The sequence below is a fragment of the Hylobates moloch genome, unplaced genomic scaffold (genome assembly GCF_009828535.3).
Source record: "Hylobates moloch isolate HMO894 unplaced genomic scaffold, HMol_V3 SCAFFOLD_56, whole genome shotgun sequence".
NCBI classification, from domain to species: domain Eukaryota; kingdom Metazoa; phylum Chordata; class Mammalia; order Primates; family Hylobatidae; genus Hylobates; species Hylobates moloch.
The window spans coordinates 110,856-129,664 of NW_026652331.1; the positions used below are offsets into that span (position 1 = coordinate 110,856).

Sequence of the window (18,809 nt, forward strand, 5' to 3'; positions counted from 1 at the left end):
ACTGGAAACAATTAAAATGTTCTTTAGTGGAAAAATAGTTGAACAAACTGTAGAATATCCACACTGCAGGAACTAAAGTAATAAAACAAAACAAAACATTGATACTTGGGACAATTTGCAAGGGCCTCGGGGCATGATGCTAAGAGAAATATTCTAGTCTCAAAAGGTTATGTATTCTGATTATATCACATTCCTGAAATTACAAGATTACAAAGATGTAGAACAGATTAGTGATTGCCAAGGGTTACTGATGAAGGGGGAAGGGGTGAAGGAGCACAAAAGGGATCTTTTTGGTAATAGAATAGTTCTATATCTTGAATGTGTTAGTTGCCTAAATCTACACCTGATAAAACGCCAGAGAACTATACATACATGTTGTATCGATGTCAACTTCCTGGTTTTGATATCTTGCCATAGTTATCTAAAATGCAACCACTAAGGAAATCTGGGTAAAGAATACATTGAACTTCTCTGTACTGTATTTTGCAACTTCTTGTGAATCTATAATTACTGTATGTCAAAACGTTTTTTAAAGCTTATTTCACAGCAGTGATACAAGGATGATGTAAGTGTTACATGTTAATGAGTAGCATACCGCTTCCCACTGAGCACTCTAATACAAGTTAGTTGAATCTGAATATCATATTTTATAGGCATTCTTGTCACAAATATTACAGAAACATGGAAGCATATAAAACTTCCATTAAGAAGTTTTAATGGGAAAAAACTAAGAAACATAGCATGAGTTGAAGTATGTTATTATACTGTAGCACTGCAAAATAAATGCATATAATTTTCAAGGCATCAACTATGTGTTTGAACCCCTGAAAATATTGAGAGAGAAATACTAATTTAAATAATGCAGCAGATTGTATCATTCCCATCAAAGGGCCCATGGCCTTGGACAAGAGATACATATTGAGACTTTTCTTTATATCAGTAGTTTTCCCCTCCATAACTCTTTGTTCACAGATGTCTCATCGCATTTTGATGCACACAGAATGGTTCCAGTGTTTAAATTTTTTTTCATGTACATGAAATTGCAATTCAAATACTTCACCTGATGCACAACCATAGAAGCAGTGAATTGGGGTAGCTCAGGCTCTTTTTAGACTTCCACGCACTGTGTTGGTTTCCTATGTGGCCCGTTCATAAAGGATTTTCAACGTTGCCTTCTTTTCCCTTCACTTTCATTTTCCTCCTCTCCATGCCCCCAAGCCTTTTTTGCATGATTTTGGTCTGTGCCCTCTCTTCGCTTTGCACACTACCTTTTCAACCTCCCTGGTGCTCAGGGTCAGCTACAAGCCGAACAGTCAGCCAACATTTGGCCTCATGCAGTCTCCCCTCTCACAGGTTCCCAGCATCCCTGTGTGGCTCGCTGGATGCCTTCCTTAGCAGAAACAGCTCTCATTTCCCCCCACTTTCCTCTCTTGCCTCCTTGCAATCAAAAGATGCTTTTAAAGGCACTTCTCTGGTTATTATTTAGTTTTTACTTGGAGGTTCTATTCCACAGTTTTCCAAGTCTAACTCTGTAACTGAGTATCCCAACCTCAAAATGCATTTTAAAACTTTTATTTTTCTTGCTTTTAGCCTTGAAATATACTTTGTTTGTTTCTCCCTTTGCCACCAGGCACTTCTGTGAACCATGCTTGCTTATCTAATTATGTGCTTGCTTAGAAATTCCAGGGGCCAATCTTGAAACAAACCAGGCAGAGAGACCGAGGTGTGGAATCCTCCCTATTAGGCGGAGTTACAAACAGCCCACCACTACCAGGCTGAAGTCAGGATCACACATACTGGACCTCCAGATGGGTCATTACTCCAGCTCGCCATTACAACAAGACACTCAGACCTGCACTCTCCTGCATGACTCCTGCATGCTTTCCACACCTTTTCCTTCTTAAACTCCTTCACTCTGCCCAAAATGTTGAAATGGTCATTTGAAGGCATTAGCTTGGCCATTCCCCCAAGTGCTAGCATTTGGTTAGCAAAACTGCTTTCCCTTCAAAACAACAACAACAACAACAACAACAACAAAAGGTGCCATTCGATTACATTTTCTCAGGTTCTTTTTGTGAAAGTAATATTTCTTATTCCTCTCAAGTAATCTGTTTTATGTTAATGTTGCATATTTTAATTTGCCACCTACCATATCTTAAATGCCACTTGCAACATGTCACTGCTCTGGAGAAATGCTGGACAAATTTAAACGTGACTCTCCAGCTCTCTATAAACTGTTTCCTTGCTGCACAATCCACATTTAAATGGGTATAGTGGGCTTATGTGGCAGATTTACCTGAATTATAAGCCTCTTGAGGGCATCAGTATAAAAATATAAGCAATTCAGATATGTACAGATGTGTCTTATTTATGCTGCTAAGCACAATGCAAGCCTTATCTATTTAGAAGTCATTGAAAAAGTTGAAACAAAAGACAGGCACCTACACCAGAAAGAGGTATGAGTGAGTGTCTTGAGTTTTATAGCCACTATCGTTAGGATTCCTTTGATTACGGACTACTCTTTCCATGCTCCCTAATTATAGCCCTGTATTGAATTCTTAAAGCTAAGTAAACCATTGTTTACTTGAACTCATAGGTGAGAAAGTTTGATCTTTTGTGTGCAACTCAACAAACTGGACTTGGTTACATCTACTCTATTATCCAGTGTTATTTCCCAAGGAACCTCCAAAAGTTTTCACCCTCCTTGGGGCTTTTCAGTGCTCCAAGATCCAGCCTTATCAGTCTTCCCTTTACTCGATAGACTTAACGTTTTTGAAGGCCAGGAAAGTATATCTCATTCCTGTATATGTTAGACATCATAGTAGATAAGGTGTTATACACACAAAGTGGTAAAAAATATTTTATTGACTGGGGGCAGTAGCTCATGCTTCTAATCCCAGCACCTTGGGAGGCTGAGGCAGGAGAATATCTTTAGCTCAGGAGTTTGACACCAGCCTGGACAACACAGCAAGACCTCATCTCTACAAAAAAAATACAAAAAATAGCCAGGTGTAGTGGCTCACTCCTGTGGTCTCAGCTACTTGGGAGGCTGAGGTAGGAGGGTCACCTGAGCCTGGGAGGCAGAGGTTGCACTTAGCTGAAATCAGGCCACTGCACTCCAGCTTTCATGACAGAGTGACACCCCTACTCTCAAAAAACTTAAAAAAAATTTGTATTCACATGATGATATCGTCTCTCGATTTAAATGATACGCCCCTTCAAATCCTGCCATATTTTCAAGGAACTGGTCAAATTCTACCTCTTTTATAAATTAGTTTCTTATTTGGGAATTTATGCACTATACTATCACACAATTTATCTAACAGCTTAATATTATATTGTTGTTAATGCCATTCATATGTGTTGTTTTCTCTCCCCAATTAGACACTCAGTGATTTATCGTGTCCTCTTCTGCATCTTCTTTTATATCAGTACTTACATTTGCCACATGTTCAGCACATCATACCTTTAATAAATACTTCATAGCCAGAATGGCCCTCCATGGACAGTCACAAGGATTGTTATCATCATACATTTAAGGTCAGCAGTTTTAGCTGTTCACACAATCTGCACAGCAAGGTTTTTATGTATCCGTGAAGATTTCTTCCACCATTTCCTACAGAACACATTTCAGATCTCTGCTGCTTTTTGAGAAACACACGCCTTACACCCTGTCTACCACTCTTTCACGAGGTGTTTAGTTTTCTGTTCGCTAAGAAAATTAGGCAGTGGGCTGAGCATGGTGGCTCACGCCTGTAATCCCAGCACTTTGGGAGGCCGAGGCGGGTGGATCACCTGAGGTCAGGAGTTCAAGATCAGCCTGGCCAACATGGTGAAGCCCTGTCTCTATTAAAAATGCAAAAATTAGCCAGGTCTGGTGGTGCACACCTGTAGTCCCAGCTACTCAGGAGTCTGAGGCAAGAGAATCGCTTGATCCCGGGAGGCCAAGGTTGCAGTGAGCCGAGATCATGCCACTGCACTCCAGCCTGGGTGACAGAGTGAGACTGTCTGAAAGAAAAAAAAAAAAAAACCCAAAAAAAAGAAAAGTAGGCAGTGGTTCTCAAACCTGAGTGTTCCTGACAATGAACCTTGAGAAAAGGGCAAAAAAGGGAAGCTCACACTTGGATTCAACTGGTCTCAGATAAGGCCACATTTGGAATAAGCAACTGGGTGATTCTGATGCTGAGGCTGAGTGCACACAGAAAAAGCTAATCAAGTATCAAACCGTACATGAATTCTCAACTAGCACCCCTATAAATGTATCCCAATGAATGCATGGAAGAATGAAAGAAATATCTTTATCAAAAACTGATGAAGATTTCTAATGTGAAGATTTCTAATGTCACATCAGGACAAAAGTAAACTTCAGATTGCTTCACCTTACCTAAATCTATAGGGATGTAGTAATAAAAATATTAATTTATATTAAATAATTTCATAAATTACCTCACAGGAATCACGCAGATGACCTAGCTCTGGGGCCCATCTTCTCATGCAGAAATTTCAGCTTCTGGCAAAGTTTTCTCAAGTATTTCTGGCAGTTCCATGGGCTTTACTCTCTTGGTTTCCACACTGTTCCACTAGGTGCCCCCCAGTGCTCAGCTGGACCATGCAGCCCTCCACACTCCTTCTGTGGGCACAGCAGCTTCTCCCCATGCATCTGTCACCACATAGCATGCCATGATGCTTTCTACCTGTCTTTCAGTTTTGCTCTCATGGTGCCATGTGGGTCCAGCTGACATCTGTGGTTTCCGCAGGTTCGCACAGCTGCTGCCCTACTGCTGCTCTCCTGGATCCCACCAGCAGTGATCCCGCTGCACCTGCTTTATATGGAGCTCTTGGTCTCTCCTGCTTCTCTCCCAAGGGAAGCAATTCTCTGTTAGTGGCCACCCTAAGCTCTCCTGGTATGTGAGCTGTGTGGTAAAACATGATAGGATAAAGGAAGTGGCTTCCTACTCCTCATGTCACATGACATTAAAGTAATATTGACTGTGCCTTGGTATGCCACAGAACTAAATAAAATAGGCCTTCTGTTTTTCAATTAAAACTTTTTCCTTCAGACATAATCATGCATCTAAGGAGTGGAACTGGAAGATAGATTTTACCAATAGCTGCAGTGTTCGCCTCTAAACACTTGCTGGCCCCCGATGACTAGAGCTTTCAGTGTATGATATGATATATATTTGTGTATTTCACATATATGTAACACATACTATATATAATTATGGTATATAATAATGTACATTTATATTACATATTATATACTTAACATGCAATATTTAATACATTCATATGTATTTAATGAATTTATATGCTAAATTTTTAAAATATGTGCATGCATTTTTAGGTAAAACCATCCTAACTCCCCTGCATACAGAATTCTGTCAAGTCATATCTCATATACGCAGTTATTTCTGAAACTCAGGTCCATTTCTTACCCCAGGAACACCTCAGCTTTTATGCAAATAACTTTCTAGGCTGCTTCCTTCTCTGCACACTTATGAGGCATGTCTGGAACTCTCAGCATTGACCCTGAGCTCAAATCTGAGTCATATAAAAATTGCTTTCTCCTTGGCTACCTCATCTGCCTTTCATTTAAAAAAAATGAAAATTAAAAAACATTGTGTGGGAGATGGGGAGCTCTTACTGTTTTCCTCTGTGATAGATGCAATATCAAGAATCAAGTGTGATCGGGTCTCCTGGTTGAGGGCTAACCACACTAGTCTCTGACAGTGCTTGGGACTGGAAAGAAGCTCAATACTTCAGCCTGGCCGGGACTTACCCTCATTGTAATGTGCTTTCAGGGAGCTTTGGGGTGGTACTGGCACTGACTAAGCTGATGTCACTGTAGAAACATGTGCATGAAAACAAGAGTGAAAGACAATGCAGCGGAAAGACAATTGCCATTGTGGACCAGCTTTAGGGCTGATTTGTTTGGTGATATCTTGTCATCATTGTGCCTTCCCAGCCGCAAAGAATGAACACAGGTCACCATAGGGAGCACAGCAAACATAATGGGGCTCCGCACGATACCCACCCAGTAAAACCTAAGGTGAAAGTTAGAAAGGGGACAGTCGGGAAAATGGTAAATCCTTCCCACCATTTTACGCATAGTTTGAAGGGCTAAGCAGAAAAAATACAATGCTACCTTTGAATACTAGAGCAATATTATTATTTATTTTTATTTTATTTTATTTTATTTTATTTTATTTTATTATTTTATTTTTTGAGACAGAGTCTTACTCTTGTAGCCAAGGCTGGAGTGCAATGACGTGATCTCGGTTCACTGCGACCTCTGCCTCCCGGGTTCAAGTGTTTCTCCTGCCTCAGCCTTGAACTCTTGACCTCAGGTGAGCAGCCCACCTTGGCCTCCCAAAGTGCTTAGGTTACAGGCGTGAGCCACCGCGCCTGGCCAGAATGCCCTATTTTTAATTGTTCCTTGTGTGGTCACTAATTTCAAGGGCAACTGAAACAATACTATTGCCATTTGGCATAAGAAGTTGTAGAGTTTGTCCTCTGCAATTTCTACTGCTTCCCAGTTCTTGGGGACTCTAGCACAGAGCAAATTTTTCTGTAAAGGTACACGGTAAGGATTTTCTGATACTTTTAGCAACATTTGGCATGGATGCCACATAGCCTTGTAGCTAAGCATCAATTTTATACAATCAATGAAAGAAAATGACACGCTGTTTTTATTAATTTTATTATTTACCCTAGAGCACTTATGCATGAAGACATTCTAATAGGTTATTATTGTGATATCTGTGGCAATAGCTCCTTCATCCAGCTGCCCTAACCTCACACTCCTCTCATTCCCACGTACTTACTGTAGGATTTTCTGGATATAAGTCTTTTCTTACTAAAAGACATACAGGTAAAAGTGATAGGATTAACAATAGACTAAGAAAGTATATATAATTAGTACTTTTCTGTGTATCTTTAGCATGGATTTTTACCAGAATCATTTAGGGTATTATAAGTCCTGACTTTTCCTGCTTACTGTACTTTGTATTTATTTTGCACATAGACCTCTTCAACTAAGTAAGCATCGCCATAAGCAAATGGCGATGCTTACTTAGTTTATAATGTAAAATCATAACTTGTTTATCATGTAAAATCATTAAGAATTGTATGAGTCATACATTATAAAATTCAGCATACCCTTTACTATTATGCAATAAATGAGCTCAAGTTTTGCTTAATTTGAGCTCATTTATTGCATAATAGTAAAGGATTATTTACTTTATTATAATCTTATCACTTTTACCTGTATGTATTTTAGTAACAAAATAAAAGACTTATTTATCAGAAAAATCCTACACAGACATCACAATAATCACCTATTAGAATGTCTTCATGTATAAGTGCTCTAGGGTAAACAATAATAACAGTAAAGGGTATGCCAAATTTTATGATGTATGACCTCAAGTTTTGCTTAACTTGAGCTGATTTATTGCGTAACAGTAAAGGGTATGCTGAATTTTATAATGTATGACTCATACAATTCTTAATAATTTTACATTATAAACAAGCTAGACATTATATTGATCAAGAAAGTAATCTGGTACAAAAATTAATGCTACCATAAAAGCTTTGTGCTGTAGTTATGTGTTCAACATAATCACAAATCAAATAAAAGTTTACGTAAGTATTGAGTGAGGATGAACTTGTAACTATATCATTGCAAACCCATAACAATGGTTTGTGGTGTTATTATCCCCATTTCACAGATGTAACTTCTCCAAGGTAATATGGCTAGGATATGGCAAAACTAGTCATGAAACTGAGGTCTGTCTGAAGCTCTAACAATAAATAATACTTCCTCCAGATAATAATACCAGCTACTATAATTGCCATGTACCAGGAATTACTCTAAAAACTTAAAGTATGTTATAGAACCTTGACAGTATAATATGGTATATAGTCCAGCATAAACATACACACCCATCCTTGTGAGGTTATTATGCTTGTTGTACAAAGGAGGAAACAAGTTTAGAAAGATAAAATTATTTGACTAAAACATATATGCTAAATGACAAATACAACATTTAAACTGACATCAGTAAGAATCCAGATCCTGTATTTGTAACTTTAACATTTGTATGTAACATGAAGGTTGCAATGTGGAAATTTCTACTCAGTCACTTCAGTACCTCTGGCACTACGCTTGCTATTTACATATATCAATTTTACTGACTTGGTAGTACTATTAGATGGGAGGTAAAGAGCTCAGCTGCTAACATATTATTCATTAAACTTGAAACCTTAAGCAAAGTAATCCCTTGTGCCTCAGTCTCCTCCTTTTAAAAGTAAGGATATACAATGCCATTAGAAAGAGGCATTGAGTTATATCATGTATCTGAAATTAGGGTATCATATGTAATAGGTGCTCAAAATAGTACTGGTTATTAATATATTTTTAAAACATATTTGTTGCCTACATAAATACATTTTAAAAGAAACACTTCTATTTAAATGGTAAGTGGGAAAACAATTTCATCTATATAAACACAAGAAAACCTTAAAAATACAATTAAAACATAACAATATTATTAAATTCGGTTGCCAGCAAAGATCTCTGAACCCAAGAGCTATTCTCTGTCAAAAAGAAAGCTTTGCAATTGTTAAGGAGATGTGAAAACATGTTAACAACAACCTGAGTTCTACTCAGATTAGACAAAAGTTTAAAAAGAGGACATTGTTTCACTGTTTCGATTCCTTTTTATTTAAAACTGGTGTGTATATGGTACTAAAACAGCACCTGCAATTCCAAAATTTGGGAAACAGCAGTATAACCAAGCAACCCTTTTATTTGCTGTGAGTCATATCATTCAGTGTAAACTTACATGAGAAGTATTTTTGTCTTTCAAAACTGTACAGATAACGTTTTAGGGGCTGTGGATGATAAGTCATAAACAAAATGCAAGGAGCATGAACTCATAACTTCAGCCGGAAAAAACTGGAGCTGTCCTGCTCGAGGAAGGGCTGTCATCTCTGCTCTGACAATGAACTAAGAGCTGATGTCACCATATGGATAGAACAGAAAAACACTAAACTGTTCAGAAGTGGCAAAGCATTCAAAATCAAGATGGCTGAGGAAGCCGGCTTCTGACTCAGGAGCTGAAAATTTTAGGTAAAGAGAAAAACCACTATCCAAGGCTACAGAAGTTCTATTCCAAAGCTTAGTTTCAGCAAAAGGTACGATCCTCCCTCCTAACTGGCTCTTCGAAAGATCTAGATTTGCCAAACACTCTAAAGGTACAAAGGAAATGACAGGCAGGATGACATAGTGGTAAAAGTGGTGGACATAAGGAAAACAAGGATCTGGCTTGCCCAAGGAATAGAAGGAAGCTGGTAAAGCATAAAAGAGAAACGACCTTGTAGTCTGGGTCCTCATGCAGGCTCTGCTCCTGTGAAGTCCTGCAAGCTGAGCCAATAAACTAAACTCTCTTACTGAAGTCTCTAACTGATTGAGATAATGTCTACAAATAACAGGGCCTACATCAGTAATTCAACAAATGAAACCACATGCAATGTGTAGGCCCTGATTGGACATTGTTTTTGAACAAATTAACTGCAAAAAGAAAAAAAAATATTGAGTCAGTAGGAAAATAGGGAATAGGGGCTGGGCAGTAGCTGATATAGTGTAGTAATTACTAATTTTATTGGGTGTAGCAATAGTAATGTGGTCATGTGTCTTTTTTTAAAGTTTTTACCTCTTAGAGAAGCATTGTGAAGTATTTACACGTAAAATGATATTGTACCTGTGATTTGCTTTAAAATACTCCAGCAAAACAAACCCACAAACCAGGGTACTAGACAAAATAAGTATGGCAGAAAGTGATGGGAGGTGGGTCCATGTAGGTTCATTGTATATTTTCTCTGTTTCTGTGTGTATTTAAGTATTTGCGTGTGCTTACGTGCATGCCCACAGGGGTGCACACGTGGACACACACACACACACATGTTTTTTTTCTAAATAAATACATTAAAAGATCCCAGTACCAGCATCCACCAATAATCTGTTGTTGTCTTTGTGAACTTTCTTATAATTGCACAGTGTAGAACTTCCTGAAAAGCTAGGCAGAAATGTTTGGCCCTCAAAATGAAAGGAAGTACCTCCACATAGAGAGGTCTGGAAATCAGCACAAATCCACAGAGAAGTAAGATTGCTGTGGAACAAAATAAGAACAGAGTTAAGAGCAAGAAGTGCTGACCAATAGTCGTCTCACTTGGAGGTAAATACAGAAATTAGGTTTGGAAACAAAATCGGGCTACTACTAATCATGGAAGCAGTGTAGATCTGTAGCTTTGTTTAGCTCAGATCTTTGCTTCAAACCCATGCACATTTTTTTATGCAGCCAGCTTTATATTTTGCTTCTTCATTATTTTTTCAGTTGCTTGCTTCTTAGAAAATCACTCTTTTATAACATCAATCTCTTTATGGTTTTTTCAAGGGGAGGAGGGATTGATAAATTTCTCAGTCCTTGATTGGAAAAAAGAAGACAGCTTTAGGCCCCTGGTAACCAGATGGATGAATTCAAATAACTCCAAAGAATCTAAGGAGTGGAGACAGAAGGAAGGGGCATCCAGGAATGTGTACAGATATAAAGTGGGCAAAGATCTAGATATTTCAGAAAATATAAATGGAATATATATGGAAGCAGTGAAGAAAAATTATCAAAAGCAGTCTGGAATAGATAAATCTAATTTCTAAATGCATGTCTCTATTTTCATTTTTCACCTACTAAATGGGCAAAGTAGGTGCACTACATGAGGTTGCCATGAGGATTAAATGATGTAATGCACATAAAGCACTTCAAACATGCAAGCGCTCCATAAATCTAAATAATTGTTAAAATGCATAAGATTTTGCTCAGTATTCCAAGTAATTTTGTCAAGAGCAGATGTCCTTGACCCATAAATGCAGCTACGTGGAAGACGCTATTACTTCTTAAAGCAGCTCAACAAATCAAAGAAAGATATACAGCATTGCCAGAACTTGCGTTAATATTGACCTCCTCTCTTTATTGTTCCACTTTTAGATTATAATACCCACAGGTTTTGTCACTCCACTTTAATCCTGTCCCTATTTATTCCTGTGCCTATTTAACTCTTAGCATAATTCTTTCTAGGTTATTATAGCAGATTTAAAAAAAATTCTGGGCCAGGCGCGGTGGCTCACACCTGTAATCCCCGCACTTTGGGAGGCCAAGGCAGGTGGATCACCTGAGGGTCAGGAGTTCGAGACCAGTCTGACCAATATGGTGAAATCCTGTCTCTACTAAAAATACAAAAATTAGCCAGGTGACGTGGCAGGCACCTGTAATCCCAGCTACTCGGGAGGCTCAGACAGGAGAATTGCTTAAACCCAGTAGGCAGAGATTGCAGTGAGATGAGATCATGTCACTGCACTCCAGTCTGGGCGACAGAGCGAGACTGTCTGAAGAATGAAAAAAAAAAAAAAAAGAAAAAAATCCTGATATTTTGTTTTGGTTTGGCATTTCGGATCATAGCTAGAAATAGTTTTATAGAAAGAGTAATCTGAATGTTTCTGGGAAAGGCCTGCACAGCCGCACACCAAATGACTCCCTCCCAGGTCTTGCCACAGTGTGTGAAATCCTATTAGTCATTCCTTTAAAGTCAAGAAAGGCTTCTGCTAAATGGAACTGCTAGCTGGGAAGAAAACAGGTAAGGCTTCTGTCAGCTATTAAAACTCCACCTTCAATTGCTTTTTCAATTTCCCCAGCATGCTTTCATTTATTCATTAAAGAGTTCAGCAAAACATTATTGAATGCATCCTCGGGGAAGGGATTACAAAATTGAATGAGCAGTGCTCTCAGCCCTGAGGAACTCAGTCTCAAAAGCAGACAGTAGAGCATAATGTTAGGAGTGTCGCCACTGAAATCAGACAAACCGGGTTTCAAACAGTAGCTTTGCCATTTCCCCTTGGGGAAAACCTCTCTATGCTTCAGTTTCTTAAATGAAGAAACCTTTATTTAAGGTTTTTTTTTTTCAATAAATAAGTTAATGTGTAAATGCTTTGTCAAGTTACTAGCAGGGAATAATTTGGTAGGTATTCGTCATTGTTATCATTACCATGATTTTTATATAAATAAAAATTATAATGGACCATATGTTTATATTTATAATATATATATGTTATACATATATTCAAAGTGCTTTAGTTACAGATACAGTGCAGTGTCTAATACTGCCTGGAAAATTTAAAGACTTCTCCTAAAGAGGGGATAATAGGGTTAAGTGTGGAGTCATTTCTGTCACAATGGCAGCCCGTGGGAAGAGTCTTGAAGAGAAGTGAGGCTTTAAGTAGAACTGGAGCAAAATTTGTTAGTTGGGGAAATGTAATATTAAAAGGTTATGACGATGAGCTGTGGGAGTTTGTAATGGGCCCCATATGCCATGGTAACTGGCTTGGACTTTTAATCAATAGACATCCAATGAGAAGTTTTGGAAGGGTGATAAAATCATATTTGTTTTTGAGAAAAATCAAGCTGTCAATTGTGAGGAAGGCAGCCTAAAGCAGATAAGGGAACTAGTGATAGGCCTCCAAGGAAAATGTTGGTATTGTCTGTGTGTTAGGGCAATATTAGAGGGACTGAACATGAAATGCAAGTTTAAACAACACTTCCAAAGTAAAATCAACAAACACTGTGTTATATCACAGGACAGTAGCTCAAACCAGTGTACTGAGAGCAACCTTGGAAATCCCCTTCACAACTTCCTCTATCTGCCAATATTCTCCTGCCACCCAGTCCCACACGCATTCACTCTATCACCAAGACCTGTTGATCTCAAATCCTGAATCTCTCTCTAACTCTGTTCTTTTCTTGCTGTCTTTACTGTCATGATCTTACATAGGCTATCACACTCTCTTCTGTGGACTATTTCATTAGCTCTTTATTTTACTATTGCTAAGCTCATCCATTTCTAGTTTATCCTTATAGGCTGTCGTAGTAATGTTGCTAACAAAACTTGATCATATCACTCTCCTAGTTAGAATTTTCCAATGGCTTTCCAATGGCTTGAGCCGTTACTCAAAAGATAAAAGATCAACTTAATTATAAACAAACCAGATACCTATTTCTCCATCCTCAATTATGGCCATACCAGTTTCAAGAGTACCAGTAGATGAGAGATTTTGTTGTTTACTCAAAAACTAAGGGTCTCTGGTTTGCATGTGTTCTCTATGTCATGAAATCAATCAGATTTTTGGTGAATTTTGACAGAAAGCTTGCTTACCACAACTACAGAGTCATTTAGTTAAACTAAGTAAGGAATTAAAGGCCCTCCATAATCTTTCCGCAACTTATTTCCAACACAACGTTTCCAAATCTTCCCCTGAAGAAACACAGGTGCATTCATCATCCTTTCTTGGAACACATCTCGTGCTTGACCACTTCAAAGTTTCTACTCATGCCATCTCTCTTGTGTGAAACTCATTGCCCCTTTCTCTCTTCCTCTCCAGACCATAAATATTCTCTGCAATCATTTTGCTCCCTGAAGCACCCGCAAGTCACCTCAGTCCACAGGGATCACCTCCTTCTCTGAAATACCCTAGCATTTAACATCTTACTATTCATTTGCAATTAACAATCAGTTCCTGTCTTTTGCTACTGCTGTATTGTTGTATTCAATTATTATTTATCTCTTGCTTTGTTTTATAACTTTTAAAGTATTTATACTTTATTTCCTAAACTGGATTGTAATCTCCTTGAAAGCTAGAATTTTGGCTTCTATTATTATTATTATTATTATTATTATCATTATTATTATTATGCCTTACAGAATATCTTGTATATATTAGGCATTTTGTTGTTGCTAATTAACATGTTGACTGATATAATACATCTACAGAAGAAAAAATAAAAACAAAAACAGTTGAAGTTCATAAACTAAAATCTGTTTGACTTAATGAGCATAACTTTTTACTTATTAAATGTTATAATTTTAAGAGAATAAATGCAAACACATCAATGACTTTTTAATTATCAAATTTATTTAGATAGGCAGGAATATCTGTGCTTCCTTTGTAAAAGAAATATCAAAAGCCCTATGACAATATAGCGCCCAATTCCTGTTTAGTTATACTGCCCTCTAAGCAGAGAAAACCTTATCTTTTAAAGCCAAGGGTTGAAGGAGGAAGAAGGAGGGAGGGGTTGAGAGGGGCCAGAGAAGGAGAAAGGGGAGAAGGGAGGGAAAAAAGAAGGTGCAGAGGAAGAGATAAGGGGAGGGGACTGGAGGGGAAAGGAAAAAGAAAAGGGAAAGGGAACAAGAGAAAGGAGTGGGGGGAGGAGAAGGGAAATAATCTCATTAAACTGGTGGTCAAAGTACTTTCCAAAAAAGAACACGGGATCCTGTTTCTGACTAAACCAGCTTTGTTCATTTTCCCCTCATGTTCCTCTTAGTGACATGGTCAAAATTGTGGCTTTGAAGGTCATTCTGGTTGCCTTTGGGCAAGTGGAACTGCAGACATGAGGAGAACGTGTAAGGGAGACACATGGAGTGCCAGAGTTCTCCCTTCTCCATCCATCCTTCTCACTGGAAAGAGTGAGAAGAGTTTGGAAACGTTTAGAGGTTAAAAATTAACATAATATTTCTACTTACCAAGAGCCTAGTGTCTTTCTTCTATAATTGATAGGGGAAGAGACATGATGCACCAAACATGTTACTGGAATTAACTCTAGTATAGAAAGCGTGACACTAAGTTATGGAAAACTTAACAATCAGAATATGGCCACTATTCCCTCAAAAACCACAGCAAGAACAAAACAAAACAAAACAAAATCCTGATGTTTCTTATAGGACTTTCTTCTAATGTGCTTTTTCAATCTGCTTTTTAAAATATCTAGCAATAACATAGTAAGTTCCATTTTATCCTTGAACCCTAATATAATTTTGTAAAATTACTGCAACTGAGAAGTCTGAGTAGAATGAAAATGCTTGTGTATGTAAATATTTTTAATGGTTCAGAATCATCTCATTTATCTAGTCAAAATTGCTTTGGTATTTCATATTGTTGGAAAAAATAATATAGGAACAACATTATCCCTAGCAGAGCAGTGAGATGGTAATGAAATCCAAAGTGGTGAAAGTGGCGATTCTGATGAACTGATTCCTGCACTGCCATCTGCCTGCTTCTTCCCTTTGACACAGCAAGTTATTTAATGTGGTGAGAAAGAAAGTGTTGAAGAAGTATCATTATTTACTAGAAATCACATGTCACGAGTTCAGTTTAAAAAAATAATAATCCAGGAAGTTCAGGCTAAGCAAAACTCGGGTCAACAGATGGCTTACGTAAATGTGTGGGTTAGGTTTTACTGGGAAACTCCAGCCTCGACTAGGTGACAGCAATCAGATCTGGAGCCCTTCTTTCCTTCAAAGCAAAACCTCCAAGTAGGAGGAAGGAGTCAAAAGCAGTCACAACCCAAGCTAGCATTAATAAGCAAAATCTGGTGTGACTTCAGATGCACGCACACACGCAAAAAATATTCTCTCCACTCCCTTCCGCCTAAAAAACCTTTGAGAGTTTTTTTGAAACTTGTCTTGTTTCTGCCAAAGTACAATTATGTACAGCGTGAACTGAATTTACTTGAATATTTTGTGAAAGGAGAAAGGCTGAGGCACAACTTAAGAAAGATTTAATGGTGAATCATTATTCTTTTCAGCCACACATTTTCAAATATAGTGTTCATTTTCAGATCATTTTCAGAAGATTATATGGAATAAGAAGTATTGCCAGGACCCTTCCTATCTTACAAACCTCATCATCTTTCTGTGCCCTCACATGCGCGCTGACCATCGCAGCCTTCCTTCAAGTCCTTGACTTGAAATGCGTGCCCATCTCGGAGTCTTGGAACTTGCTGTGTCTCCCACTTGGATGCTCTCCTGGCCATACAGGAAGGTTCTGGCCTCTGGTTGCTCCTCAGCCCAGTAGTCCCCTCCACAGTGAGGTCTTCCCTAGCTATCCCACCTACCAACTCACACCACCAATTCTGTCCATCTTCTAATGCTAATTTATTTTCTTCCTTGGCACTTCTCACTTTCCTCCTCACATTTTTGGTTCATAAAATGCAAGTTCTATTTATATATACGCATTCACTCATGTTTATTGAGCATCTAACTTATGCCTGACACCATTCTAGGTACTTGTGATTTGGCAGTGAACAAAAAATGTTCCCCATCTTCACAGAGCTTACCTTCTAGTTATGGAAGAGAGGGTTTTTCTGCAAGAAATGTACAAATGAAGAAATACATGTAAAAAGGGAGAAATGATTTAGAGGAAAAAAAATAGGGCAGATTAAAGAGGATTAGGAATGTCAGGTTGTAGGGGTAAGAGTAGATTGCAACGTTAGAGTCAGGGTAAACCACAGCGAGAAGGTGAAGTTTCAGCAAAGAAGTGAAGGAGGTAAGGGTAACAGACATGCATGTATCTGATGGAAGAACATCCCAGCAAGGGGAATCACTAACACAAAGACCTAAAGCAGAAGCAGGTGTGGCATATTCCAAAAACTCAAGAGGGTCACTGTGATTGAATAAGTGAGGAGGAGAGTAGAACAGAGAATGCCTTGGAGTCAGTGAGGGCCAAGTTCACACAGAGCCTTTATTCTGACGGAAGGTGGGAGCCACTGAAGGGTTTGGAGCAGAGGCATGAGATGATTTGACTGATGCTTTAAGGCAATAGTTCCCAACTATTTTGCCACCAGGAACCAGTTTCACAGAAGACCATTTTTCCATGTTGGAAGGATGGTTTTGGGATGATTCAGGCAAGTTACATTTATTGTGCTCTTTATTTCTATTATTATTATATTGTAATATATAATCAAATAATTATATACCATAATGTAGAATCAGTGGGAGCCTTGAGCTTGTTTTCCTGCAACTAGAAGGTCCCATCTGGGGGTGATGGGAGACAGTAACAGATCATCAGGCATTAGATTCTTGTAAGAAGCACACAACCTAGATCCCTGGCAGGTGCATTTCACAATAGGGTTTGCACTCCTACAAGGATCAAATGCCGCCACTGATCTGATAGGAAGCAGAGCTCAGGCAGTAATGCAAGCAATGCAGAGTGGCTGTAAATACAGATGAAGCATTGCTCACTTACCCAACGTTCACCTCCTCGTTCCTAACAGGCCACGAACTGCTACCATTTCATGGCCGGGGGATTGGGGACCCCTGCTTTAAGGGATAACTCTGCCTCTCAGTTGAAAACATGCTATAAAGAAGAAAGGGAAGAATAAGACCCTACATACCAGGACACCACTATACGTTGAGCCTTTGGGATACACTGTTTGTTGAATTAATTAATATATGAATGAATGAACTACAGAGGCTGAAGAATAAGAGACACAGAGATCCTCACAAGTATGAAGTAAAAAGTGATATGTCTTCTCATCTTTATGAATCGGACACAGTATATTAACATCACACTTTATAATTATGTGGGTGGCTCTATGCCTATATACATATATGAAAATATTTACTGCTTGTTCTCTGCGAAGCACTTTTAATTTTGACAAATACCTTCACCTATTTTATGCTACATGTATAAATATCCACATAGTGTCATGTTCATTAATGCCAAGCTACTGCTATATTAGGCTACTTCCATTTCCTGAAAAATAGCACGTTCTAATACTGCTTAGTTGAAGTGAATTTTTTAAATTCTGATGAAATAAGTCTCATCTTCAAAAATAAACGTCATAGTTTCAATTCCCATTCAGTTATACTAGTTTGAAAAGAAAAAGTTTCCACAGCCACAGATTCTTTTTCAACCTGACAAACTTATTTCTAAAGACTTTGGGCACAAGAAAGGGCTCAGAGAGTGAATCTGGAAAGCCCTATACGAACCCATCTGGGATAAAAAGAAAGCACAGATGGTCTATTGGCAGTAGATTCATCTATGAAAGACAGCAGACGTTTAAATGTACTATTTTTAAACATGCCAATATAGTTTCAGGATTATCAATTTCAAGGTTGAGTAACTGTAAGGTTTGCAGAAATTATCTTGTTCATCTAGTTAGTCACAAATATTTATCAAGTATGTACTATCTGTCCGCACTAGCAACAGAGAGTTGAGCTGGACAGTGTCTGCGCCTGCGCAGTTTGTTGCATGCATTCTCAATTTTGATAATGTCACCCTTGGGGAGAGAAAATTCGTCCTTGGGTGAGACACAAAAAGGCTTACTCTTTTAGATGTATAAAACACAGATAAATATATAGTACATAAACAGACACACAGTATATCTGTGGTCATAAAATTTCACGAGGAGGGGTGATTAGAAAAAAAAAATATTTCAGAAAAAAGACTCCCTGAAAAGCCATTACAGCAATAACGGAAGGAAACAAGCAAGTGGTCGTCATGAAATATGGTAACTACAGTGATAAGGAAAGTACAAAATGCTGTAGCTCCATATACCAGGAACACTTAACCTGGTACAAAGGAGGAGTGAGGGAAGGCTTCCTTGGAGAGCTTGCACTTAAGCACCGATGTGAAAGAGGTTCAGTAAGAATTACTCAGGCATGGCCGGGCGCGGTGGCTCACGCTTGTAATCCCAGCAGTTTGGGAGGCCGAGGCGGGCGGATCACGACGTCAGGATATCGAGACCACTGTGAAACCTCGTCTCTACTAAAAATACAAAAAAATTAGCCGGGCGTGGGGGCGGGCGCCTGTAGTCCCAGCTACTCGGAGAGGCTGAGGCAGGAGAATGGCGTGAACCCGGGAGGCGGAGCTTGCAGTGAGCCGAGATTGCGCCACTGCACTCCAGCCTGGGCGACAGAGTGAG

At 38.7% G+C, this 18,809-nt stretch overlaps 1 protein-coding gene across 3 annotated transcripts in view; it reads right to left on the reverse strand.

Moving 5' to 3' along the window:
* Window positions 1-18,809, reverse strand: part of LOC116463742 (death domain-containing protein 1-like) — a 62,234-nt gene that overhangs the window by 5,452 nt on the left and 37,973 nt on the right. The window lies entirely within an intron of this gene.